The following is a 27,775-nucleotide window of genomic DNA, read 5'->3' as shown; positions in this document are numbered from 1 at the left end:
TCACTTATAGGTGTTCCCTGAAAATTGATATCACTGAAGATATTTCCACAGAGAAAGGCAATCACAGATGCAATAAACAGATTTATGGTTCACCCATGGACAGGTGTGAGAATTGTGTACATTAGGAAATTGGGTTTAAGAGAGAGATACCAACACAGGTGAAATACAAAATCACCAAAGGCCTACGGAATACCAAGAGAAGAGTACTCAACATTGTGTCATAAGCTCCATGGGAAAAGGATCCAAAGAAGACTAGATACATGTTTATGTGTAAAAGAGCCACATCTTTCACACCTACAACAAGCAAAACATTGTAATCAAACTTGCTGTGAGAAACAATAAACATTGAATTAAAAAACGAACCAGTCAGTCGTGAGGCACAAACCTAAGGGGCTTTTTCCTGGCACAGTCCATTCTAATTGACAACCGAGAATACGACTTCCACGGAGGCTCTGTTGCCCGAGTAACCAGGTTTGGTAAAGGAGACCTGCTGCCGCCTTGTGGCCGTTTCTCAAAACAGCAGCTTTAAACCCAGTGCTAATGGTCACTTGATATTCAAAATCATTGCAGGCCTATAAATGACACCTGCCCTCAAAAACGATTCTTGGGTCGTCCATCGAGGAAAAAAACTCAAAAGACGTGCACATTTCAAAACGACAATTTCAAGAGGCATATTTTGTGCACATTTTGTCTTCTCTTTCTTTCTTTCTCTTGTGATAAATAAAAGGGCATGGAAAAATGCTCAACATCAGGAATTAATAAAGCCATGCAAATCCAGTCGACAGAAACGTTCACCCACCGTCGTCAGAATGATCATCAGCCACAGAGTCTACAAAGAATAAATGCTCAAGGTGTTTTAGAGAACTCTGTGCCCTCTAGCGGCCGCTGGGACGTAACCTGGGAACAGCTAGTAGTGAGGACACCGTGGAGGTGCGTTGAAAGGTAAAAATTGAGCTAACCTGTAATCGGGTAGGCCCACTGATGGGCCTATCTCCCGAGTAGACCAAAATCAAAAAGACACAGGCTGGCCATCCTGCGCTGCAGCAACATGTACCATCGCCAAGACTTGGAAGAAACCCAAATGTCCATCAACAGAACAATGCACCAAGAAGAAGGGGGCCCATGCGCACAATGGAACATGAGCCACGGAAGAGCATGCAACAGTGCCGCTGGCACCACCGTAGAAGGATCTAGAGATACCCACCCAAAAGGAAGTACGAAAGAAACCGAAATAGAAATATCCTATGACATCACTTATAGCTGTTACTTCAACATTGATACCCATGAAGTCATTTCCAAGAGAAGGCCGTGCATAGATGCAGAAAACCAACTATGCTTAACCAAGTGGAAAGGTGTAAGGAATGTATGAATTTGGATATGGGGGTTTACAGACATGTACTGATACATATGAAATAAATAATCACAAAATACCTAAGGAATACCAAGAGAGGTCGACTCAACACTCTGTAATAACCTACACGGAAAAGGATCCAAAGATGAATAGATTGATACATACATATGATGAACCAGATGCAGTACACCTAGAACACACACCACATTTTGATCCAATTGGCTGTGATACTAGATAACAATTAAATTTTAAAAAACACACAAGAAGTAAGGAGATATAAGCTCTTGGGGGTTTGCCCTGACACACTGCACTCTCATTTGCAGCCTACTAACACAATTTCCAGGAAGCCTCTGTTGCAGGAAAACCCAGAGTTGGAAATGGAGAAATGCTGCCGCCTTGTGGCCGTTTCCCGCAAGAGCGGCTTTAAACGGATAGCTATGGGTCACTTAACATTCACAAGGACTCAGGCCTCTAAAAGACACCTGCCCTCAAAAAAAAAAAATGTCCTGAGCTCGGCAGTGGTGAAAAAAATTCAAAGCAGGCAAATGTGTCAAAGAGATAGTATGAAGAGGTAAGTTTTACTCACTCTTTATCAAAAAAAGCAAAATGGAGAAAAGCTCAACCTCAGGAATGATCAGACTCCTCTAAGCTACAAAAAGCTTTCAACTCACCCAAGTTAACTACCGTCAGCCAAAAGACTACAAACAATAAATGCTGAAGGGGTTTTAGAGAACTCTGTTCCCTCTGTCTGCGGAGGACATGTCTAGTTGTAACAGCCAATAATGAGAACAGAAAGGAGCTGCGTTTTCAATTAAAAATTGAGCCACCCTTCCATCCAGAACACCCACAGCCGAGCCTCTCACCTGAGAAGACAGGCTGCAAGAGCTGCACTCCACGAGTTTTCACAGTAGCCAAGACACCGAAGCAACCCAAATGTCCATCAACAGATGAATGGATAAGAAGAGCTGGTCCGTGGACTCAGTGGACTATTAGCCATGGAAAACAAGGAAACACTGCTCTTTGAGGCACCCGAGATGAGCCTAGAGATCATCACAGAACATGAGTTAAGTCGGAAAGCAAAAGGCATACCGTATGACATCACGTATAGGCGTTATCTAACAGCTGACACAAATGAACATATTTCCACAAAGAAAGACACTCACACACTTAGAAAACAAACTAAGCTTAAGTAAAATGAAAGGTGGGGGGAATGGATAAATTAAGATTAGTGTCACCATATGTGTACAAATACGTATTAAATATATATATCAAACAGACCGACCATATAGCAAGGGAGGTCACCAGAACACTCTGCAATAATTTACATGGGAAGAGGATCTGTACAAGAATATATATATATATATATATATATATATATATATATATATATATAAAACGTACAAATGAACCAGATTCTGTACATATAGGACCAACAGTATTCTAATCATTACCCCGATTTAAACAAATTAAAAGAGCGAAGAAGAAGTAATGTGACATACACATCTGGGGTTTTTTCCTGGCACATTCCATTCTAATTGACAACCTGGGAACAGGACTTCCAGAAGGCTCTGCTGCCCTAGTAACCAGATGTGGGAATGTAGCAAGGCTGACGCCTTGTGGCCGTTTCCCACAGCAGCAGCTTTAAAGTCAGTGCTAATGGTCACTCAATATTCACACCCATTGCAGGCTTGTAAATGACACCTGCCCTCCAAAACAAAATCCTGGGGCCGAAAATCGACCAAAAAAGTCGAAAGAGGGCAACCTTCCAAGAAGACAATTGCGAGAGGTTTATTGTACTCACGGGTTTTTTTTTCTGTTTTTGTTTAACAGAATAAAAAAAGGCGTGGAAAAATGCTGAACCTTAGGAATTATTAGACACGAAAATACACGTTACAAAAACCTATCATGTCACACGACTCAGCATGGCCAGCAGCAAAACTTCTGCAAACAAGAAATGCTGACGGGGTGGTGAAGAAATGCGTACCCTCGGTTCTAAGTGGGACGTGGTAAGAGCCCCTAAGGAAAACACAGTGGAGTTGCCTGGAAAGGGTCAACATTGAGCGACCGTTCAATCAAGCATACCCACTGCTGGGTCTATCACCTGAGAGGATGAGAATCAAAAAAGACACGGGCTGGCAATCCTGCAATCCAGCAATGTTTACCGTAGCCAACACTTGGAAGCAATGAAAATGCCCAGCCACAGAGGAATGCAGAAAGGAGCAGTGGTCCATGGACACAATGGAAGAGTGCTCCAGTGAAAAGTAGAAATTCCATTTTAAAAACAGATATAAGTAAGGAGACATCAGCTTTGGGGGGTTTCTCCAGACACATCCCACCGTCATTGATAACCGAGGAACACCACTGGCAGGAAGGTCTGCTTCACTAGTTACCAGAGTGGGAAACGCAGAAATGCTGCAGCCCTCTGGCCGTTACGTGCAACGGCAGCTTGAAAACCCGTGCTAATGGTCACTTCATGTGCACAAGTCCTGGAGGGCTGTCAATGAAACCTGCCCTCAAAATGTCTTGAGGGAGGTAGTGGCCAAAATATTTCAAAAGGTGGCACATACTTCAAGAAAAGAATGTGATGAGGTAAGCTACACACACAGTTTGAAGGAAAAAAGGACATCCCTGAAAGCTCAATTTCAAGGCTTTATGAGACGCATGCAAATCCAACCACAGAGGTATGGGCTCACACCAGTCAGAAGAACCATCAGCAACAAAACTACCAACAATTCATGCTGAAGGGGTTGTGGAGAAGTGCATACCCTCTAGGTTAAGTGGGACTTTGCCGCCAGCCGCGGCGGGTCCTCAAAGTGTAGCAACAACCGACGAGAGGGGGTAGGGAACTGAACGCACCAAGGTATGGGATCAGAAGGGCACAAGCAACTGACGCTTGCAAGGCAAGTTTAATAACAAAGCCTAGCCGTATATATACCCCTAAAGCAGGGAATTTGCTTCGTCACGCCTTATCGGCATCAGCTGGTTGGTTGGCTTCTCGGCTTAGTCACACCTTATCAGCATCAGCTGGTTGGTTGGCTGCTCGGCTTCTCCCTCAGAGGCACCAATTTCCCCTCCAGGGTTGCTTTTCCTAGCTTTAGGGAACAACCAGGGACTCCCAGTAACTGAGCAGGTCCCTGGAGCGATTTGGCCAAAGACCATCTCCTTTTGTATGTTCATACCATAAAGTCCAGGATGCATACCAAGGAGAGTACAGTCGGGCCCTGAGGCTTAGGAGGGTCTTAGTGGCGCCTTCCTCAGAGGGCAATGCTCGCCACAGGACTTCACCTGGTAAGAGGCACTAATGGGAACAGAATGGAGGTGCCTTTACAAGGTAAACACTGAGTTACGATATGATCCAGCAGGCCCACTCCTGGGCCTATAACCTAAGAAAGAAGACAGAAGTGGAAAGACACAGGCAGGCAAATCTGCATTGCAGGAGTATTACAATAGCCAGGACATGGAAGCAAGCAGAAAGTCCATCAACAGATGAGTGGACAAAGAAGAACAGGGACCTGAACAGATGGACTATTAGCCAAGGAACAAAAGGAAACAATGCCATCAACAGCACCATCGGTGAGGCTAGAGTTCATCACGCACCTTGCAGTAAGTCACAGAGCGAAAGATACATAGCCTACGATATCACTTATAGGTGTTCCCTGAAAATTGATATCACTGAAGATATTTCCACAGAGAAAGGCAATCACAGATGCAATAAACAGATTTATGGTTCACCCATGGACAGGTGTGAGAATTGTGTACATTAGGAAATTGGGTTTAAGAGAGAGATACCAACACAGGTGAAATACAAAATCACCAAAGGCCTACGGAATACCAAGAGAAGAGTACTCAACATTGTGTCATAAGCTCCATGGGAAAAGGATCCAAAGAAGACTAGATACATGTTTATGTGTAAAAGAGCCACATCTTTCACACCTACAACAAGCAAAACATTGTAATCAAACTTGCTGTGAGAAACAATAAACATTGAATTAAAAAACGAACCAGTCAGTCGTGAGGCACAAACCTAAGGGGCTTTTTCCTGGCACAGTCCATTCTAATTGACAACCGAGAATACGACTTCCACGGAGGCTCTGTTGCCCGAGTAACCAGGTTTGGTAAAGGAGACCTGCTGCCGCCTTGTGGCCGTTTCTCAAAACAGCAGCTTTAAACCCAGTGCTAATGGTCACTTGATATTCAAAATCATTGCAGGCCTATAAATGACACCTGCCCTCAAAAACGATTCTTGGGTCGTCCATCGAGGAAAAAAACTCAAAAGACGTGCACATTTCAAAACGACAATTTCAAGAGGCATATTTTGTGCACATTTTGTCTTCTCTTTCTTTCTTTCTCTTGTGATAAATAAAAGGGCATGGAAAAATGCTCAACATCAGGAATTAATAAAGCCATGCAAATCCAGTCGACAGAAACGTTCACCCACCGTCGTCAGAATGATCATCAGCCACAGAGTCTACAAAGAATAAATGCTCAAGGTGTTTTAGAGAACTCTGTGCCCTCTAGCGGCCGCTGGGACGTAACCTGGGAACAGCTAGTAGTGAGGACACCGTGGAGGTGCGTTGAAAGGTAAAAATTGAGCTAACCTGTAATCGGGTAGGCCCACTGATGGGCCTATCTCCCGAGTAGACCAAAATCAAAAAGACACAGGCTGGCCATCCTGCGCTGCAGCAACATGTACCATCGCCAAGACTTGGAAGAAACCCAAATGTCCATCAACAGAACAATGCACCAAGAAGAAGGGGGCCCATGCGCACAATGGAACATGAGCCACGGAAGAGCATGCAACAGTGCCGCTGGCACCACCGTAGAAGGATCTAGAGATACCCACCCAAAAGGAAGTACGAAAGAAACCGAAATAGAAATATCCTATGACATCACTTATAGCTGTTACTTCAACATTGATACCCATGAAGTCATTTCCAAGAGAAGGCCGTGCATAGATGCAGAAAACCAACTATGCTTAACCAAGTGGAAAGGTGTAAGGAATGTATGAATTTGGATATGGGGGTTTACAGACATGTACTGATACATATGAAATAAATAATCACAAAATACCTAAGGAATACCAAGAGAGGTCGACTCAACACTCTGTAATAACCTACACGGAAAAGGATCCAAAGATGAATAGATTGATACATACATATGATGAACCAGATGCAGTACACCTAGAACACACACCACATTTTGATCCAATTGGCTGTGATACTAGATAACAATTAAATTTTAAAAAACACACAAGAAGTAAGGAGATATAAGCTCTTGGGGGTTTGCCCTGACACACTGCACTCTCATTTGCAGCCTACTAACACAATTTCCAGGAAGCCTCTGTTGCAGGAAAACCCAGAGTTGGAAATGGAGAAATGCTGCCGCCTTGTGGCCGTTTCCCGCAAGAGCGGCTTTAAACGGATAGCTATGGGTCACTTAACATTCACAAGGACTCAGGCCTCTAAAAGACACCTGCCCTCAAAAAAAAAAAAATGTCCTGAGCTCGGCAGTGGTGAAAAAAATTCAAAGCAGGCAAATGTGTCAAAGAGATAGTATGAAGAGGTAAGTTTTACTCACTCTTTATCAAAAAAAGCAAAATGGAGAAAAGCTCAACCTCAGGAATGATCAGACTCCTCTAAGCTACAAAAAGCTTTCAACTCACCCAAGTTAACTACCGTCAGCCAAAAGACTACAAACAATAAATGCTGAAGGGGTTTTAGAGAACTCTGTTCCCTCTGTCTGCGGAGGACATGTCTAGTTGTAACAGCCAATAATGAGAACAGAAAGGAGCTGCGTTTTCAATTAAAAATTGAGCCACCCTTCCATCCAGAACACCCACAGCCGAGCCTCTCACCTGAGAAGACAGGCTGCAAGAGCTGCACTCCACGAGTTTTCACAGTAGCCAAGACACCGAAGCAACCCAAATGTCCATCAACAGATGAATGGATAAGAAGAGCTGGTCCGTGGACTCAGTGGACTATTAGCCATGGAAAACAAGGAAACACTGCTCTTTGAGGCACCCGAGATGAGCCTAGAGATCATCACAGAACATGAGTTAAGTCGGAAAGCAAAAGGCATACCGTATGACATCACGTATAGGCGTTATCTAACAGCTGACACAAATGAACATATTTCCACAAAGAAAGACACTCACACACTTAGAAAACAAACTAAGCTTAAGTAAAATGAAAGGTGGGGGGAATGGATAAATTAAGATTAGTGTCACCATATGTGTACAAATACGTATTAAATATATATATCAAACAGACCGACCATATAGCAAGGGAGGTCACCAGAACACTCTGCAATAATTTACATGGGAAGAGGATCTGTACAAGAATATATATATATATATATATATATATATATATATATATATATATATATATATAAAACGTACAAATGAACCAGATTCTGTACATATAGGACCAACAGTATTCTAATCATTACCCCGATTTAAACAAATTAAAAGAGCGAAGAAGAAGTAATGTGACATACACATCTGGGGTTTTTTCCTGGCACATTCCATTCTAATTGACAACCTGGGAACAGGACTTCCAGAAGGCTCTGCTGCCCTAGTAACCAGATGTGGGAATGTAGCAAGGCTGACGCCTTGTGGCCGTTTCCCACAGCAGCAGCTTTAAAGTCAGTGCTAATGGTCACTCAATATTCACACCCATTGCAGGCTTGTAAATGACACCTGCCCTCCAAAACAAAATCCTGGGGCCGAAAATCGACCAAAAAAGTCGAAAGAGGGCAACCTTCCAAGAAGACAATTGCGAGAGGTTTATTGTACTCACGGGTTTTTTTTTCTGTTTTTGTTTAACAGAATAAAAAAAGGCGTGGAAAAATGCTGAACCTTAGGAATTATTAGACACGAAAATACACGTTACAAAAACCTATCATGTCACACGACTCAGCATGGCCAGCAGCAAAACTTCTGCAAACAAGAAATGCTGACGGGGTGGTGAAGAAATGCGTACCCTCGGTTCTAAGTGGGACGTGGTAAGAGCCCCTAAGGAAAACACAGTGGAGTTGCCTGGAAAGGGTCAACATTGAGCGACCGTTCAATCAAGCATACCCACTGCTGGGTCTATCACCTGAGAGGATGAGAATCAAAAAAGACACGGGCTGGCAATCCTGCAATCCAGCAATGTTTACCGTAGCCAACACTTGGAAGCAATGAAAATGCCCAGCCACAGAGGAATGCAGAAAGGAGCAGTGGTCCATGGACACAATGGAAGAGTGCTCCAGTGAAAAGTAGAAATTCCATTTTAAAAACAGATATAAGTAAGGAGACATCAGCTTTGGGGGGTTTCTCCAGACACATCCCACCGTCATTGATAACCGAGGAACACCACTGGCAGGAAGGTCTGCTTCACTAGTTACCAGAGTGGGAAACGCAGAAATGCTGCAGCCCTCTGGCCGTTACGTGCAACGGCAGCTTGAAAACCCGTGCTAATGGTCACTTCATGTGCACAAGTCCTGGAGGGCTGTCAATGAAACCTGCCCTCAAAATGTCTTGAGGGAGGTAGTGGCCAAAATATTTCAAAAGGTGGCACATACTTCAAGAAAAGAATGTGATGAGGTAAGCTACACACACAGTTTGAAGGAAAAAAGGACATCCCTGAAAGCTCAATTTCAAGGCTTTATGAGACGCATGCAAATCCAACCACAGAGGTATGGGCTCACACCAGTCAGAAGAACCATCAGCAACAAAACTACCAACAATTCATGCTGAAGGGGTTGTGGAGAAGTGCATACCCTCTAGGTTAAGTGGGACTTTGCCGCCAGCCGCGGCGGGTCCTCAAAGTGTAGCAACAACCGACGAGAGGGGGTAGGGAACTGAACGCACCAAGGTATGGGATCAGAAGGGCACAAGCAACTGACGCTTGCAAGGCAAGTTTAATAACAAAGCCTAGCCGTATATATACCCCTAAAGCAGGGAATTTGCTTCGTCACGCCTTATCGGCATCAGCTGGTTGGTTGGCTTCTCGGCTTAGTCACACCTTATCAGCATCAGCTGGTTGGTTGGCTGCTCGGCTTCTCCCTCAGAGGCACCAATTTCCCCTCCAGGGTTGCTTTTCCTAGCTTTAGGGAACAACCAGGGACTCCCAGTAACTGAGCAGGTCCCTGGAGCGATTTGGCCAAAGACCATCTCCTTTTGTATGTTCATACCATAAAGTCCAGGATGCATACCAAGGAGAGTACAGTCGGGCCCTGAGGCTTAGGAGGGTCTTAGTGGCGCCTTCCCCAGAGGGCAATGCTCGCCACAGGACTTCACCTGGTAAGAGGCACTAATGGGAACAGAATGGAGGTGCCTTTACAAGGTAAACACTGAGTTACGATATGATCCAGCAGGCCCACTCCTGGGCCTATAACCTAAGAAAGAAGACAGAAGTGGAAAGACACAGGCAGGCAAATCTGCATTGCAGGAGTATTACAATAGCCAGGACATGGAAGCAAGCATAAAGTCCATCAACAGATGAGTGGACAAAGAAGAACAGGGACCTGAACAGATGGACTATTAGCCAAGGAACAAAAGGAAACAATGCCATCAACAGCACCATCGGTGAGGCTAGAGTTCATCACGCACCTTGCAGTAAGTCACAGAGCGAAAGATACATAGCCTACGATATCACTTATAGGTGTTCCCTGAAAATTGATATCACTGAAGATATTTCCACAGAGAAAGGCAATCACAGATGCAATAAACAGATTTATGGTTCACCCATGGACAGGTGTGAGAATTGTGTACATTAGGAAATTGGGTTTAAGAGAGAGATACCAACACAGGTGAAATACAAAATCACCAAAGGCCTACGGAATACCAAGAGAAGAGTACTCAACATTGTGTCATAAGCTCCATGGGAAAAGGATCCAAAGAAGACTAGATACATGTTTATGTGTAAAAGAGCCACATCTTTCACACCTACAACAAGCAAAACATTGTAATCAAACTTGCTGTGAGAAACAATAAACATTGAATTAAAAAACGAACAAGTCAGTCGTGAGGCACAAACCTAAGGGGCTTTTTCCTGGCACAGTCCATTCTAATTGACAACCGAGAATACGACTTCCACGGAGGCTCTGTTGCCCGAGTAACCAGGTTTGGTAAAGGAGACCTGCTGCCGCCTTGTGGCCGTTTCTCAAAACAGCAGCTTTAAACCCAGTGCTAATGGTCACTTGATATTCAAAATCATTGCAGGCCTATAAATGACACCTGCCCTCAAAAACGATTCTTGGGTCGTCCATCGAGGAAAAAAACTCAAAAGACGTGCACATTTCAAAACGACAATTTCAAGAGGCATATTTTGTGCACATTTTGTCTTCTCTTTCTTTCTTTCTCTTGTGATAAATAAAAGGGCATGGAAAAATGCTCAACATCAGGAATTAATAAAGCCATGCAAATCCAGTCGACAGAAACGTTCACCCACCGTCGTCAGAATGATCATCAGCCACAGAGTCTACAAAGAATAAATGCTCAAGGTGTTTTAGAGAACTCTGTGCCCTCTAGCGGCCGCTGGGACGTAACCTGGGAACAGCTAGTAGTGAGGACACCGTGGAGGTGCGTTGAAAGGTAAAAATTGAGCTAACCTGTAATCGGGTAGGCCCACTGATGGGCCTATCTCCCGAGTAGACCAAAATCAAAAAGACACAGGCTGGCCATCCTGCGCTGCAGCAACATGTACCATCGCCAAGACTTGGAAGAAACCCAAATGTCCATCAACAGAACAATGCACCAAGAAGAAGGGGGCCCATGCGCACAATGGAACATGAGCCACGGAAGAGCATGCAACAGTGCCGCTGGCACCACCGTAGAAGGATCTAGAGATACCCACCCAAAAGGAAGTACGAAAGAAACCGAAATAGAAATATCCTATGACATCACTTATAGCTGTTACTTCAACATTGATACCCATGAAGTCATTTCCAAGAGAAGGCCGTGCATAGATGCAGAAAACCAACTATGCTTAACCAAGTGGAAAGGTGTAAGGAATGTATGAATTTGGATATGGGGGTTTACAGACATGTACTGATACATATGAAATATATAATCACAAAATACCTAAGGAATACCAAGAGAGGTCGACTCAACACTCTGTAATAACCTACACGGAAAAGGATCCAAAGATGAATAGATTGATACATACATATGATGAACCAGATGCAGTACACCTAGAACACACACCACATTTTGATCCAATTGGCTGTGATACTAGATAACAATTAAATTTTAAAAAACACACAAGAAGTAAGGAGATATAAGCTCTTGGGGGTTTGCCCTGACACACTGCACTCTCATTTGCAGCCTACTAACACAATTTCCAGGAAGCCTCTGTTGCAGGAAAACCCAGAGTTGGAAATGGAGAAATGCTGCCGCCTTGTGGCCGTTTCCCGCAAGAGCGGCTTTAAACGGATAGCTATGGGTCACTTAACATTCACAAGGACTCAGGCCTCTAAAAGACACCTGCCCTCAAAAAAAAAAAAAATGTCCTGAGCTCGGCAGTGGTGAAAAAAATTCAAAGCAGGCAAATGTGTCAAAGAGATAGTATGAAGAGGTAAGTTTTACTCACTCTTTATCAAAAAAAGCAAAATGGAGAAAAGCTCAACCTCAGGAATGATCAGACTCCTCTAAGCTACAAAAAGCTTTCAACTCACCCAAGTTAACTACCGTCAGCCAAAAGACTACAAACAATAAATGCTGAAGGGGTTTTAGAGAACTCTGTTCCCTCTGTCTGCGGAGGACATGTCTAGTTGTAACAGCCAATAATGAGAACAGAAAGGAGCTGCGTTTTCAATTAAAAATTGAGCCACCCTTCCATCCAGAACACCCACAGCCGAGCCTCTCACCTGAGAAGACAGGCTGCAAGAGCTGCACTCCACGAGTTTTCACAGTAGCCAAGACACCGAAGCAACCCAAATGTCCATCAACAGATGAATGGATAAGAAGAGCTGGTCCGTGGACACAGTGGACTATTAGCCATGGAAAACAAGGAAACACTGCTCTTTGAGGCACCCGAGATGAGCCTAGAGATCATCACAGAACATGAGTTAAGTCGGAAAGCAAAAGGCATACCGTATGACATCACGTATAGGCGTTATCTAACAGCTGACACAAATGAACATATTTCCACAAAGAAAGACACTCACACACTTAGAAAACAAACTAAGCTTAAGTAAAATGAAAGGTGGGGGGAATGGATAAATTAAGATTAGTGTCACCATATGTGTACAAATACGTATTAAATATATATATCAAACAGACCGACCATATAGCAAGGGAGGTCACCAGAACACTCTGCAATAATTTACATGGGAAGAGGATCTGTACAAGAATATATATATATATATATATATATATATATATATATATATATATATATATATATAAAAGGTACAAATGAACCAGATTCTGTACATATAGGACCAACAGTATTCTAATCATTACCCCGATTTAAACAAATTAAAAGAGCGAAGAAGAAGTAATGTGACATACACATCTGGGGTTTTTTCCTGGCACATTCCATTCTAATTGACAACCTGGGAACAGGACTTCCAGAAGGCTCTGCTGCCCTAGTAACCAGATGTGGGAATGTAGCAAGGCTGACGCCTTGTGGCCGTCTCCCACAGCAGCAGCTTTAAAGTCAGTGCTAATGGTCACTCAATATTCACACCCATTGCAGGCTTGTAAATGACACCTGCCCTCCAAAACAAAATCCTGGGGCCGAAAATCGACCAAAAAAGTCGAAAGAGGGCAACCTTCCAAGAAGACAATTGCGAGAGGTTTATTGTACTCACGGTTTTTTTTTTTTCTGTTTTTGTTTAACAGAATAAAAAAAGGCGTGGAAAAATGCTGAACCTTAGGAATTATTAGACACGAAAATACACGTTACAAAAACCTATCATGTCACACGACTCAGCATGGCCAGCAGCAAAACTTCTGCAAACAAGAAATGCTGACGGGGTGGTGAAGAAATGCGTACCCTCGGTTCTAAGTGGGACGTGGTAAGAGCCCCTAAGGAAAACACAGTGGAGTTGCCTGGAAAGGGTCAACATTGAGCGACCGTTCAATCAAGCATACCCACTGCTGGGTCTATCACCTGAGAGGATGAGAATCAAAAAAGACACGGGCTGGCAATCCTGCAATCCAGCAATGTTTACCGTAGCCAACACTTGGAAGCAATGAAAATGCCCAGCCACAGAGGAATGCAGAAAGGAGCAGTGGTCCATGGACACAATGGAAGAGTGCTCCAGTGAAAAGTAGAAATTCCATTTTAAAAACAGATATAAGTAAGGAGACATCAGCTTTGGGGGGTTTCTCCAGACACATCCCACCGTCATTGATAACCGAGGAACACCACTGGCAGGAAGGTCTGCTTCACTAGTTACCAGAGTGGGAAACGCAGAAATGCTGCAGCCCTCTGGCCGTTACGTGCAACGGCAGCTTGAAAACCCGTGCTAATGGTCACTTCATGTGCACAAGTCCTGGAGGGCTGTCAATGAAACCTGCCCTCAAAATGTCTTGAGGGAGGTAGTGGCCAAAATATTTCAAAAGGTGGCACATACTTCAAGAAAAGAATGTGATGAGGTAAGCTACACACACAGTTTGAAGGAAAAAAGGACATCCCTGAAAGCTCAATTTCAAGGCTTTATGAGACGCATGCAAATCCAACCACAGAGGTATGGGCTCACACCAGTCAGAAGAACCATCAGCAACAAAACTACCAACAATTCATGCTGAAGGGGTTGTGGAGAAGTGCATACCCTCTAGGTTAAGTGGGACTTTGCCGCCAGCCGCGGCGGGTCCTCAAAGTGTAGCAACAACCGACGAGAGGGGGTAGGGAACTGAACGCACCAAGGTATGGGATCAGAAGGGCACAAGCAACTGACGCTTGCAAGGCAAGTTTAATAACAAAGCCTAGCCGTATATATATCCCTAAAGCAGGGAATTTGCTTCGTCACGCCTTATCGGCATCAGCTGGTTGGTTGGCTTCTCGGCTTAGTCACACCTTATCAGCATCAGCTGGTTGGTTGGCTGCTCGGCTTCTCCCTCAGAGGCACCAATTTCCCCTCCAGGGTTGCTTTTCCTAGCTTTAGGGAACAACCAGGGACTCCCAGTAACTGAGCAGGTCCCTGGAGCGATTTGGCCAAAGACCATCTCCTTTTGTATGTTCATACCATAAAGTCCAGGATGCATACCAAGGAGAGTACAGTCGGGCCCTGAGGCTTAGGAGGGTCTTAGTGGCGCCTTCCCCAGAGGGCAATGCTCGCCACAGGACTTCACCTGGTAAGAGGCACTAATGGGAACAGAATGGAGGTGCCTTTACAAGGTAAACACTGAGTTACGATATGATCCAGCAGGCCCACTCCTGGGCCTATAACCTAAGAAAGAAGACAGAAGTGGAAAGACACAGGCAGGCAAATCTGCATTGCAGGAGTATTACAATAGCCAGGACATGGAAGCAAGCAGAAAGTCCATCAACAGATGAGTGGACAAAGAAGAACAGGGACCTGAACAGATGGACTATTAGCCAAGGAACAAAAGGAAACAATGCCATCAACAGCACCATCGGTGAGGCTAGAGTTCATCACGCACCTTGCAGTAAGTCACAGAGCGAAAGATACATAGCCTACGATATCACTTATAGGTGTTCCCTGAAAATTGATATCACTGAAGATATTTCCACAGAGAAAGGCAATCACAGATGCAATAAACAGATTTATGGTTCACCCATGGACAGGTGTGAGAATTGTGTACATTAGGAAATTGGGTTTAAGAGAGAGATACCAACACAGGTGAAATACAAAATCACCAAAGGCCTACGGAATACCAAGAGAAGAGTACTCAACATTGTGTCATAAGCTCCATGGGAAAAGGATCCAAAGAAGACTAGATACATGTTTATGTGTAAAAGAGCCACATCTTTCACACCTACAACAAGCAAAACATTGTAATCAAACTTGCTGTGAGAAACAATAAACATTGAATTAAAAAACGAACCAGTCAGTCGTGAGGCACAAACCTAAGGGGCTTTTTCCTGGCACAGTCCATTCTAATTGACAACCGAGAATACGACTTCCACGGAGGCTCTGTTGCCCGAGTAACCAGGTTTGGTAAAGGAGACCTGCTGCCGCCTTGTGGCCGTTTCTCAAAACAGCAGCTTTAAACCCAGTGCTAATGGTCACTTGATATTCAAAATCATTGCAGGCCTATAAATGACACCTGCCCTCAAAAACGATTCTTGGGTCGTCCATCGAGGAAAAAAACTCAAAAGACGTGCACATTTCAAAACGACAATTTCAAGAGGCATATTTTGTGCACATTTTGTCTTCTCTTTCTTTCTTTCTCTTGTGATAAATAAAAGGGCATGGAAAAATGCTCAACATCAGGAATTAATAAAGCCATGCAAATCCAGTCGACAGAAACGTTCACCCACCGTCGTCAGAATGATCATCAGCCACAGAGTCTACAAAGAATAAATGCTCAAGGTGTTTTAGAGAACTCTGTGCCCTCTAGCGGCCGCTGGGACGTAACCTGGGAACAGCTAGTAGTGAGGACACCGTGGAGGTGCGTTGAAAGGTAAAAATTGAGCTAACCTGTAATCGGGTAGGCCCACTGATGGGCCTATCTCCCGAGTAGACCAAAATCAAAAAGACACAGGCTGGCCATCCTGCGCTGCAGCAACATGTACCATCGCCAAGACTTGGAAGAAACCCAAATGTCCATCAACAGAACAATGCACCAAGAAGAAGGGGGCCCATGCGCACAATGGAACATGAGCCACGGAAGAGCATGCAACAGTGCCGCTGGCACCACCGTAGAAGGATCTAGAGATACCCACCCAAAAGGAAGTACGAAAGAAACCGAAATAGAAATATCCTATGACATCACTTATAGCTGTTACTTCAACATTGATACCCATGAAGTCATTTCCAAGAGAAGGCCGTGCATAGATGCAGAAAACCAACTATGCTTAACCAAGTGGAAAGGTGTAAGGAATGTATGAATTTGGATATGGGGGTTTACAGACATGTACTGATACATATGAAATATATAATCACAAAATACCTAAGGAATACCAAGAGAGGTCGACTCAACACTCTGTAATAACCTACACGGAAAAGGATCCAAAGATGAATAGATTGATACATACATATGATGAACCAGATGCAGTACACCTAGAACACACACCACATTTTGATCCAATTGGCTGTGATACTAGATAACAATTAAATTTTAAAAAACACACAAGAAGTAAGGAGATATAAGCTCTTGGGGGTTTGCCCTGACACACTGCACTCTCATTTGCAGCCTACTAACACAATTTCCAGGAAGCCTCTGTTGCAGGAAAACCCAGAGTTGGAAATGGAGAAATGCTGCCGCCTTGTGGCCGTTTCCCGCAAGAGCGGCTTTAAACGGATAGCTATGGGTCACTTAACATTCACAAGGACTCAGGCCTCTAAAAGACACCTGCCCTCAAAAAAAAAAAAATGTCCTGAGCTCGGCAGTGGTGAAAAAAATTCAAAGCAGGCAAATGTGTCAAAGAGATAGTATGAAGAGGTAAGTTTTACTCACTCTTTATCAAAAAAAGCAAAATGGAGAAAAGCTCAACCTCAGGAATGATCAGACTCCTCTAAGCTACAAAAAGCTTTCAACTCACCCAAGTTAACTACCGTCAGCCAAAAGACTACAAACAATAAATGCTGAAGGGGTTTTAGAGAACTCTGTTCCCTCTGTCTGCGGAGGACATGTCTAGTTGTAACAGCCAATAATGAGAACAGAAAGGAGCTGCGTTTTCAATTAAAAATTGAGCCACCCTTCCATCCAGAACACCCACAGCCGAGCCTCTCACCTGAGAAGACAGGCTGCAAGAGCTGCACTCCACGAGTTTTCACAGTAGCCAAGACACCGAAGCAACCCAAATGTCCATCAACAGATGAATGGATAAGAAGAGCTGGTCCGTGGACACAGTGGACTATTAGCCATGGAAAACAAGGAAACACTGCTCTTTGAGGCACCCGAGATGAGCCTAGAGATCATCACAGAACATGAGTTAAGTCGGAAAGCAAAAGGCATACCGTATGACATCACGTATAGGCGTTATCTAACAGCTGACACAAATGAACATATTTCCACAAAGAAAGACACTCACACACTTAGAAAACAAACTAAGCTTAAGTAAAATGAAAGGTGGGGGGAATGGATAAATTAAGATTAGTGTCACCATATGTGTACAAATACGTATTAAATATATATATCAAACAGACCGACCATATAGCAAGGGAGGTCACCAGAACACTCTGCAATAATTTACATGGGAAGAGGATCTGTACAAGAATATATATATATATATATATATATATATATATATATATATATATATAAAACGTACAAATGAACCAGATTCTGTACATATAGGACCAACAGTATTCTAATCATTACCCCGATTTAAACAAATTAAAAGAGCGAAGAAGAAGTAATGTGACATACACATCTGGGGTTTTTTCCTGGCACATTCCATTCTAATTGACAACCTGGGAACAGGACTTCCAGAAGGCTCTGCTGCCCTAGTAACCAGATGTGGGAATGTAGCAAGGCTGACGCCTTGTGGCCGTTTCCCACAGCAGCAGCTTTAAAGTCAGTGCTAATGGTCACTCAATATTCACACCCATTGCAGGCTTGTAAATGACACCTGCCCTCCAAAACAAAATCCTGGGGCCGAAAATCGACCAAAAAAGTCGAAAGAGGGCAACCTTCCAAGAAGACAATTGCGAGAGGTTTATTGTACTCACGGTTTTTTTTTTTCTGTTTTTGTTTAACAGAATAAAAAAAGGCGTGGAAAAATGCTGAACCTTAGGAATTATTAGACACGAAAATACACGTTACAAAAACCTATCATGTCACACGACTCAGCATGGCCAGCAGCAAAACTTCTGCAAACAAGAAATGCTGACGGGGTGGTGAAGAAATGCGTACCCTCGGTTCTAAGTGGGACGTGGTAAGAGCCCCTAAGGAAAACACAGTGGAGTTGCCTGGAAAGGGTCAACATTGAGCGACCGTTCAATCAAGCATACCCACTGCTGGGTCTATCACCTGAGAGGATGAGAATCAAAAAAGACACGGGCTGGCAATCCTGCAATCCAGCAATGTTTACCGTAGCCAACACTTGGAAGCAATGAAAATGCCCAGCCACAGAGGAATGCAGAAAGGAGCAGTGGTCCATGGACACAATGGAAGAGTGCTCCAGTGAAAAGTAGAAATTCCATTTTAAAAACAGATATAAGTAAGGAGACATCAGCTTTGGGGGGTTTCTCCAGACACATCCCACCGTCATTGATAACCGAGGAACACCACTGGCAGGAAGGTCTGCTTCACTAGTTACCAGAGTGGGAAACGCAGAAATGCTGCAGCCCTCTGGCCGTTACGTGCAACGGCAGCTTGAAAACCCGTGCTAATGGTCACTTCATGTGCACAAGTCCTGGAGGGCTGTCAATGAAACCTGCCCTCAAAATGTCTTGAGGGAGGTAGTGGCCAAAATATTTCAAAAGGTGGCACATACTTCAAGAAAAGAATGTGATGAGGTAAGCTACACACACAGTTTGAAGGAAAAAAGGACATCCCTGAAAGCTCAATTTCAAGGCTTTATGAGACTCATGCAAATCCAACCACAGAGGTATGGGCTCACACCAGTCAGAAGAACCATCAGCAACAAAACTACCAACAATTCATGCTGAAGGGGTTGTGGAGAAGTGCATACCCTCTAGGTTAAGTGGGACTTTGCCGCCAGCCGCGGCGGGTCCTCAAAGTGTAGCAACAACCGACGAGAGGGGGTAGGGAACTGAACGCACCAAGGTATGGGATCAGAAGGGCACAAGCAACTGACGCTTGCAAGGCAAGTTTAATAACAAAGCCTAGCCGTATATATACCCCTAAAGCAGGGAATTTGCTTCGTCACGCCTTATCGGCATCAGCTGGTTGGTTGGCTTCTCGGCTTAGTCACACCTTATCAGCATCAGCTGGTTGGTTGGCTGCTCGGCTTCTCCCTCAAAGGCACCAATTTCCCCTCCAGGGTTGCTTTTCCTAGCTTTAGGGAACAACCAGGGACTCCCAGTAACTGAGCAGGTCCCTGGAGCGATTTGGCCAAAGACCATCTCCTTTTGTATGTTCATACCATAAAGTCCAGGATGCATACCAAGGAGAGTACAGTCGGGCCCTGAGGCTTAGGAGGGTCTTAGTGGCGCCTTCCTCAGAGGGCAATGCTCGCCACAGGACTTCACCTGGTAAGAGGCACTAATGGGAACAGAATGGAGGTGCCTTTACAAGGTAAACACTGAGTTACGATATGATCCAGCAGGCCCACTCCTGGGCCTATAACCTAAGAAAGAAGACAGAAGTGGAAAGACACAGGCAGGCAAATCTGCATTGCAGGAGTATTACAATAGCCAGGACATGGAAGCAAGCAGAAAGTCCATCAACAGATGAGTGGACAAAGAAGAACAGGGACCTGAACAGATGGACTATTAGCCAAGGAACAAAAGGAAACAATGCCATCAACAGCACCATCGGTGAGGCTAGAGTTCATCACGCACCTTGCAGTAAGTCACAGAGCGAAAGATACATAGCCTACGATATCACTTATAGGTGTTCCCTGAAAATTGATATCACTGAAGATATTTCCACAGAGAAAGGCAATCACAGATGCAATAAACAGATTTATGGTTCACCCATGGACAGGTGTGAGAATTGTGTACATTAGGAAATTGGGTTTAAGAGAGAGATACCAACACAGGTGAAATACAAAATCACCAAAGGCCTACGGAATACCAAGAGAAGAGTACTCAACATTGTGTCATAAGCTCCATGGGAAAAGGATCCAAAGAAGACTAGATACATGTTTATGTGTAAAAGAGCCACATCTTTCACACCTACAACAAGCAAAACATTGTAATCAAACTTGCTGTGAGAAACAATAAACATTGAATTAAAAAACGAACAAGTCAGTCGTGAGGCACAAACCTAAGGGGCTTTTTCCTGGCACAGTCCATTCTAATTGACAACCGAGAATACGACTTCCACGGAGGCTCTGTTGCCCGAGTAACCAGGTTTGGTAAAGGAGACCTGCTGCCGCCTTGTGGCCGTTTCTCAAAACAGCAGCTTTAAACCCAGTGCTAATGGTCACTTGATATTCAAAATCATTGCAGGCCTATAAATGACACCTGCCCTCAAAAACGATTCTTGGGTCGTCCATCGAGGAAAAAAACTCAAAAGACGTGCACATTTCAAAACGACAATTTCAAGAGGCATATTTTGTGCACATTTTGTCTTCTCTTTCTTTCTTTCTCTTGTGATAAATAAAAGGGCATGGAAAAATGCTCAACATCAGGAATTAATAAAGCCATGCAAATCCAGTCGACAGAAACGTTCACCCACCGTCGTCAGAATGATCATCAGCCACAGAGTCTACAAAGAATAAATGCTCAAGGTGTTTTAGAGAACTCTGTGCCCTCTAGCGGCCGCTGGGACGTAACCTGGGAACAGCTAGTAGTGAGGACACCGTGGAGGTGCGTTGAAAGGTAAAAATTGAGCTAACCTGTAATCGGGTAGGCCCACTGATGGGCCTATCTCCCGAGTAGACCAAAATCAAAAAGACACAGGCTGGCCATCCTGCGCTGCAGCAACATGTACCATCGCCAAGACTTGGAAGAAACCCAAATGTCCATCAACAGAACAATGCACCAAGAAGAAGGGGGCCCATGCGCACAATGGAACATGAGCCACGGAAGAGCATGCAACAGTGCCGCTGGCACCACCGTAGAAGGATCTAGAGATACCCACCCAAAAGGAAGTACGAAAGAAACCGAAATAGAAATATCCTATGACATCACTTATAGCTGTTACTTCAACATTGATACCCATGAAGTCATTTCCAAGAGAAGGCCGTGCATAGATGCAGAAAACCAACTATGCTTAACCAAGTGGAAAGGTGTAAGGAATGTATGAATTTGGATATGGGGGTTTACAGACATGTACTGATACATATGAAATATATAATCACAAAATACCTAAGGAATACCAAGAGAGGTCGACTCAACACTCTGTAATAACCTACACGGGAAAGGATCCAAAGATGAATAGATTGATACATACATATGATGAACCAGATGCAGTACACCTAGAACACACACCACATTTTTATCCAATTGGCTGTGATACTAGATAACAATTAAATTTTAAAAAACACACAAGAAGTAAGGAGATATAAGCTCTTGGGGGTTTGCCCTGACACACTGCACTCTCATTTGCAGCCTACTAACACAATTTCCAGGAAGCCTCTGTTGCAGGAAAACCCAGAGTTGGAAATGGAGAAATGCTGCCGCCTTGTGGCCGTTTCCCGCAAGAGCGGCTTTAAACGGATAGCTATGGGTCACTTAACATTCACAAGGACTCAGGCCTCTAAAAGACACCTGCCCTCAAAAAAAAAAAAAAATGTCCTGAGCTCGGCAGTGGTGAAAAAAATTCAAAGCAGGCAAATGTGTCAAAGAGATAGTATGAAGAGGTAAGTTTTACTCACTCTTTATCAAAAAAAGCAAAATGGAGAAAAGCTCAACCTCAGGAATGATCAGACTCCTCTAAGCTACAAAAAGCTTTCAACTCACCCAAGTTAACTACCGTCAGCCAAAAGACTACAAACAATAAATGCTGAAGGGGTTTTAGAGAACTCTGTTCCCTCTGTCTGCGGAGGACATGTCTAGTTGTAACAGCCAATAATGAGAACAGAAAGGAGCTGCGTTTTCAATTAAAAATTGAGCCACCCTTCCATCCAGAACACCCACAGCCGAGCCTCTCACCTGAGAAGACAGGCTGCAAGAGCTGCACTCCACGAGTTTTCACAGTAGCCAAGACACCGAAGCAACCCAAATGTCCATCAACAGATGAATGGATAAGAAGAGCTGGTCCGTGGACACAGTGGACTATTAGCCATGGAAAACAAGGAAACACTGCTCTTTGAGGCACCCGAGATGAGCCTAGAGATCATCACAGAACATGAGTTAAGTCGGAAAGCAAAAGGCATACCGTATGACATCACGTATAGGCGTTATCTAACAGCTGACACAAATGAACATATTTCCACAAAGAAAGACACTCACACACTTAGAAAACAAACTAAGCTTAAGTAAAATGAAAGGTGGGGGGAATGGATAAATTAAGATTAGTGTCACCATATGTGTACAAATACGTATTAAATATATATATCAAACAGACCGACCATATAGCAAGGGAGGTCACCAGAACACTCTGCAATAATTTACATGGGAAGAGGATCTGTACAAGAATATATATATATATATATATATATATATATATATATATATATATATATATAAAACGTACAAATGAACCAGATTCTGTACATATAGGACCAACAGTATTCTAATCATTACCCCGATTTAAACAAATTAAAAGAGCGAAGAAGAAGTAATGTGACATACACATCTGGGGTTTTTTCCTGGCACATTCCATTCTAATTGACAACCTGGGAACAGGACTTCCAGAAGGCTCTGCTGCCCTAGTAACCAGATGTGGGAATGTAGCAAGGCTGACGCCTTGTGGCCGTTTTCCACAGCAGCAGCTTTAAAGTCAGTGCTAATGGTCACTCAATATTCACACCCATTGCAGGCTTGTAAATGACACCTGCCCTCCAAAACAAAATCCTGGGGCCGAAAATCGACCAAAAAAGTCGAAAGAGGGCAACCTTCCAAGAAGACAATTGCGAGAGGTTTATTGTACTCACGGTTTTTTTTTTCTGTTTTTGTTTAACAGAATAAAAAAAGGCGTGGAAAAATGCTGAACCTTAGGAATTATTAGACACGAAAATACACGTTACAAAAACCTATCATGTCACACGACTCAGCATGGCCAGCAGCAAAACTTCTGCAAACAAGAAATGCTGACGGGGTGGTGAAGAAATGCGTACCCTCGGTTCTAAGTGGGACGTGGTAAGAGCCCCTAAGGAAAACACAGTGGAGTTGCCTGGAAAGGGTCAACATTGAGCGACCGTTCAATCAAGCATACCCACTGCTGGGTCTATCACCTGAGAGGATGAGAATCAAAAAAGACACGGGCTGGCAATCCTGCAATCCAGCAATGTTTACCGTAGCCAACACTTGGAAGCAATGAAAATGCCCAGCCACAGAGGAATGCAGAAAGGAGCAGTGGTCCATGGACACAATGGAAGAGTGCTCCAGTGAAAAGTAGAAATTCCATTTTAAAAACAGATATAAGTAAGGAGACATCAGCTTTGGGGGGTTTCTCCAGACACATCCCACCGTCATTGATAACCGAGGAACACCACTGGCAGGAAGGTCTGCTTCACTAGTTACCAGAGTGGGAAACGCAGAAATGCTGCAGCCCTCTGGCCGTTACGTGCAACGGCAGCTTGAAAACCCGTGCTAATGGTCACTTCATGTGCACAAGTCCTGGAGGGCTGTCAATGAAACCTGCCCTCAAAATGTCTTGAGGGAGGTAGTGGCCAAAATATTTCAAAAGGTGGCACATACTTCAAGAAAAGAATGTGATGAGGTAAGCTACACACACAGTTTGAAGGAAAAAAGGACATCCCTGAAAGCTCAATTTCAAGGCTTTATGAGACGCATGCAAATCCAACCACAGAGGTATGGGCTCACACCAGTCAGAAGAACCATCAGCAACAAAACTACCAACAATTCATGCTGAAGGGGTTGTGGAGAAGTGCATACCCTCTAGGTTAAGTGGGACTTTGCCGCCAGCCGCGGCGGGTCCTCAAAGTGTAGCAACAACCGACGAGAGGGGGTAGGGAACTGAACGCACCAAGGTATGGGATCAGAAGGGCACAAGCAACTGACGCTTGCAAGGCAAGTTTAATAACAAAGCCTAGCCGTATATATACCCCTAAAGCAGGGAATTTGCTTCGTCACGCCTTATCGGCATCAGCTGGTTGGTTGGCTTCTCGGCTTAGTCACACCTTATCAGCATCAGCTGGTTGGTTGGCTGCTCGGCTTCTCCCTCAAAGGCACCAATTTCCCCTCCAGGGTTGCTTTTCCTAGCTTTAGGGAACAACCAGGGACTCCCAGTAACTGAGCAGGTCCCTGGAGCGATTTGGCCAAAGACCATCTCCTTTTGTATGTTCATACCATAAAGTCCAGGATGCATACCAAGGAGAGTACAGTCGGGCCCTGAGGCTTAGGAGGGTCTTAGTGGCGCCTTCCCCAGAGGGCAATGCTCGCCACAGGACTTCACCTGGTAAGAGGCACTAATGGGAACAGAATGGAGGTGCCTTTACAAGGTAAACACTGAGTTACGATATGATCCAGCAGGCCCACTCCTGGGCCTATAACCTAAGAAAGAAGACAGAAGTGGAAAGACACAGGCAGGCAAATCTGCATTGCAGGAGTATTACAATAGCCAGGACATGGAAGCAAGCAGAAAGTCCATCAACAGATGAGTGGACAAAGAAGAACAGGGACCTGAACAGATGGACTATTAGCCAAGGAACAAAAGGAAACAATGCCATCAACAGCACCATCGGTGAGGCTAGAGTTCATCACGCACCTTGCAGTAAGTCACAGAGCGAAAGATACATAGCCTACGATATCACTTATAGGTGTTCCCTGAAAATTGATATCACTGAAGATATTTCCACAGAGAAAGGCAATCACAGATGCAATAACCAGATTTATGGTTCACCCATGGACAGGTGTGAGAATTGTGTACATTAGGAAATTGGGTTTAAGAGAGAGATACCAACACAGGTGAAATACAAAATCACCAAAGGCCTACGGAATACCAAGAGAAGAGTACTCAACATTGTGTCATAAGCTCCATGGGAAAAGGATCCAAAGAAGACTAGATACATGTTTATGTGTAAAAGAGCCACATCTTTCACACCTACAACAAGCAAAACATTGTAATCAAACTTGCTGTGAGAAACAATAAACATTGAATTAAAAAACGAACAAGTCAGTCGTGAGGCACAAACCTAAGGGGCTTTTTCCTGGCACAGTCCATTCTAATTGACAACCGAGAATACGACTTCCACGGAGGCTCTGTTGCCCGAGTAACCAGGTTTGGTAAAGGAGACCTGCTGCCGCCTTGTGGCCGTTTCTCAAAACAGCAGCTTTAAACCCAGTGCTAATGGTCACTTGATATTCAAAATCATTGCAGGCCTATAAATGACACCTGCCCTCAAAAACGATTCTTGGGTCGTCCATCGAGGAAAAAAACTCAAAAGACGTGCACATTTCAAAACGACAATTTCAAGAGGCATATTTTGTGCACATTTTGTCTTCTCTTTCTTTCTTTCTCTTGTGATAAATAAAAGGGCATGGAAAAATGCTCAACATCAGGAATTAATAAAGCCATGCAAATCCAGTCGACAGAAACGTTCACCCACCGTCGTCAGAATGATCATCAGCCACAGAGTCTACAAAGAATAAATGCTCAAGGTGTTTTAGAGAACTCTGTGCCCTCTAGCGGCCGCTGGGACGTAACCTGGGAACAGCTAGTAGTGAGGACACCGTGGAGGTGCGTTGAAAGGTAAAAATTGAGCTAACCTGTAATCGGGTAGGCCCACTGATGGGCCTATCTCCCGAGTAGACCAAAATCAAAAAGACACAGGCTGGCCATCCTGCGCTGCAGCAACATGTACCATCGCCAAGACTTGGAAGAAACCCAAATGTCCATCAACAGAACAATGCACCAAGAAGAAGGGGGCCCATGCGCACAATGGAACATGAGCCACGGAAGAGCATGCAACAGTGCCGCTGGCACCACCGTAGAAGGATCTAGAGATACCCACCCAAAAGGAAGTACGAAAGAAACCGAAATAGAAATATCCTATGACATCACTTATAGCTGTTACTTCAACATTGATACCCATGAAGTCATTTCCAAGAGAAGGCCGTGCATAGATGCAGAAAACCAACTATGCTTAACCAAGTGGAAAGGTGTAAGGAATGTATGAATTTGGATATGGGGGTTTACAGACATGTACTGATACATATGAAATATATAATCACAAAATACCTAAGGAATACCAAGAGAGGTCGACTCAACACTCTGTAATAACCTACACGGGAAAGGATCCAAAGATGAATAGATTGATACATACATATGATGAACCAGATGCAGTACACCTAGAACACACACCACATTTTTATCCAATTGGCTGTGATACTAGATAACAATTAAATTTTAAAAAACACACAAGAAGTAAGGAGATATAAGCTCTTGGGGGTTTGCCCTGACACACTGCACTCTCATTTGCAGCCTACTAACACAATTTCCAGGAAGCCTCTGTTGCAGGAAAACCCAGAGTTGGAAATGGAGAAATGCTGCCGCCTTGTGGCCGTTTCCCGCAAGAGCGGCTTTAAACGGATAGCTATGGGTCACTTAACATTCACAAGGACTCAGGCCTCTAAAAGACACCTGCCCTCAAAAAAAAAAAAAAAGTCCTGAGCACGGCAGTGGTGAAAAAAATTCAAAGCAGGCAAATGTGTCAAAGAGATAGTATGAAGAGGTAAGTTTTACTCACTCTTTATCAAAAAAAGCAAAATGGAGAAAAGCTCAACCTCAGGAATGATCAGACTCCTCTAAGCTACAAAAAGCTTTCAACTCACCCAAGTTAACTACCGTCAGCCAAAAGACTACAAACAATAAATGCTGAAGGGGTTTTAGAGAACTCTGTTCCCTCTGTCTGCGGAGGACATGTCTAGTTGTAACAGCCAATAATGAGAACAGAAAGGAGCTGCGTTTTCAATTAAAAATTGAGCCACCCTTCCATCCAGAACACCCACAGCCGAGCCTCTCACCTGAGAAGACAGGCTGCAAGAGCTGCACTCCACGAGTTTTCACAGTAGCCAAGACACCGAAGCAACCCAAATGTCCATCAACAGATGAATGGATAAGAAGAGCTGGTCCGTGGACACAGTGGACTATTAGCCATGGAAAACAAGGAAACACTGCTCTTTGAGGCACCCGAGATGAGCCTAGAGATCATCACAGAACATGAGTTAAGTCGGAAAGCAAAAGGCATACCGTATGACATCACGTATAGGCGTTATCTAACAGCTGACACAAATGAACATATTTCCACAAAGAAAGACACTCACACACTTAGAAAACAAACTAAGCTTAAGTAAAATGAAAGGTGGGGGGAATGGATAAATTAAGATTAGTGTCACCATATGTGTACAAATACGTATTAAATATATATATCAAACAGACCGACCATATAGCAAGGGAGGTCACCAGAACACTCTGCAATAATTTACATGGGAAGAGGATCTGTACAAGAATATATATATATATATATATATATATATATATATATATATATATATAAAACGTACAAATGAACCAGATTCTGTACATATAGGACCAAC

The sequence above is a fragment of the Kogia breviceps genome, chromosome 6 (assembly GCF_026419965.1).
Source record: "Kogia breviceps isolate mKogBre1 chromosome 6, mKogBre1 haplotype 1, whole genome shotgun sequence".
NCBI classification, from domain to species: Eukaryota; Metazoa; Chordata; class Mammalia; order Artiodactyla; family Physeteridae; genus Kogia; species Kogia breviceps.
The sequence above is the reverse complement of the archived record's forward strand: the minus strand, read 5'-3'. Positions refer to the sequence as shown.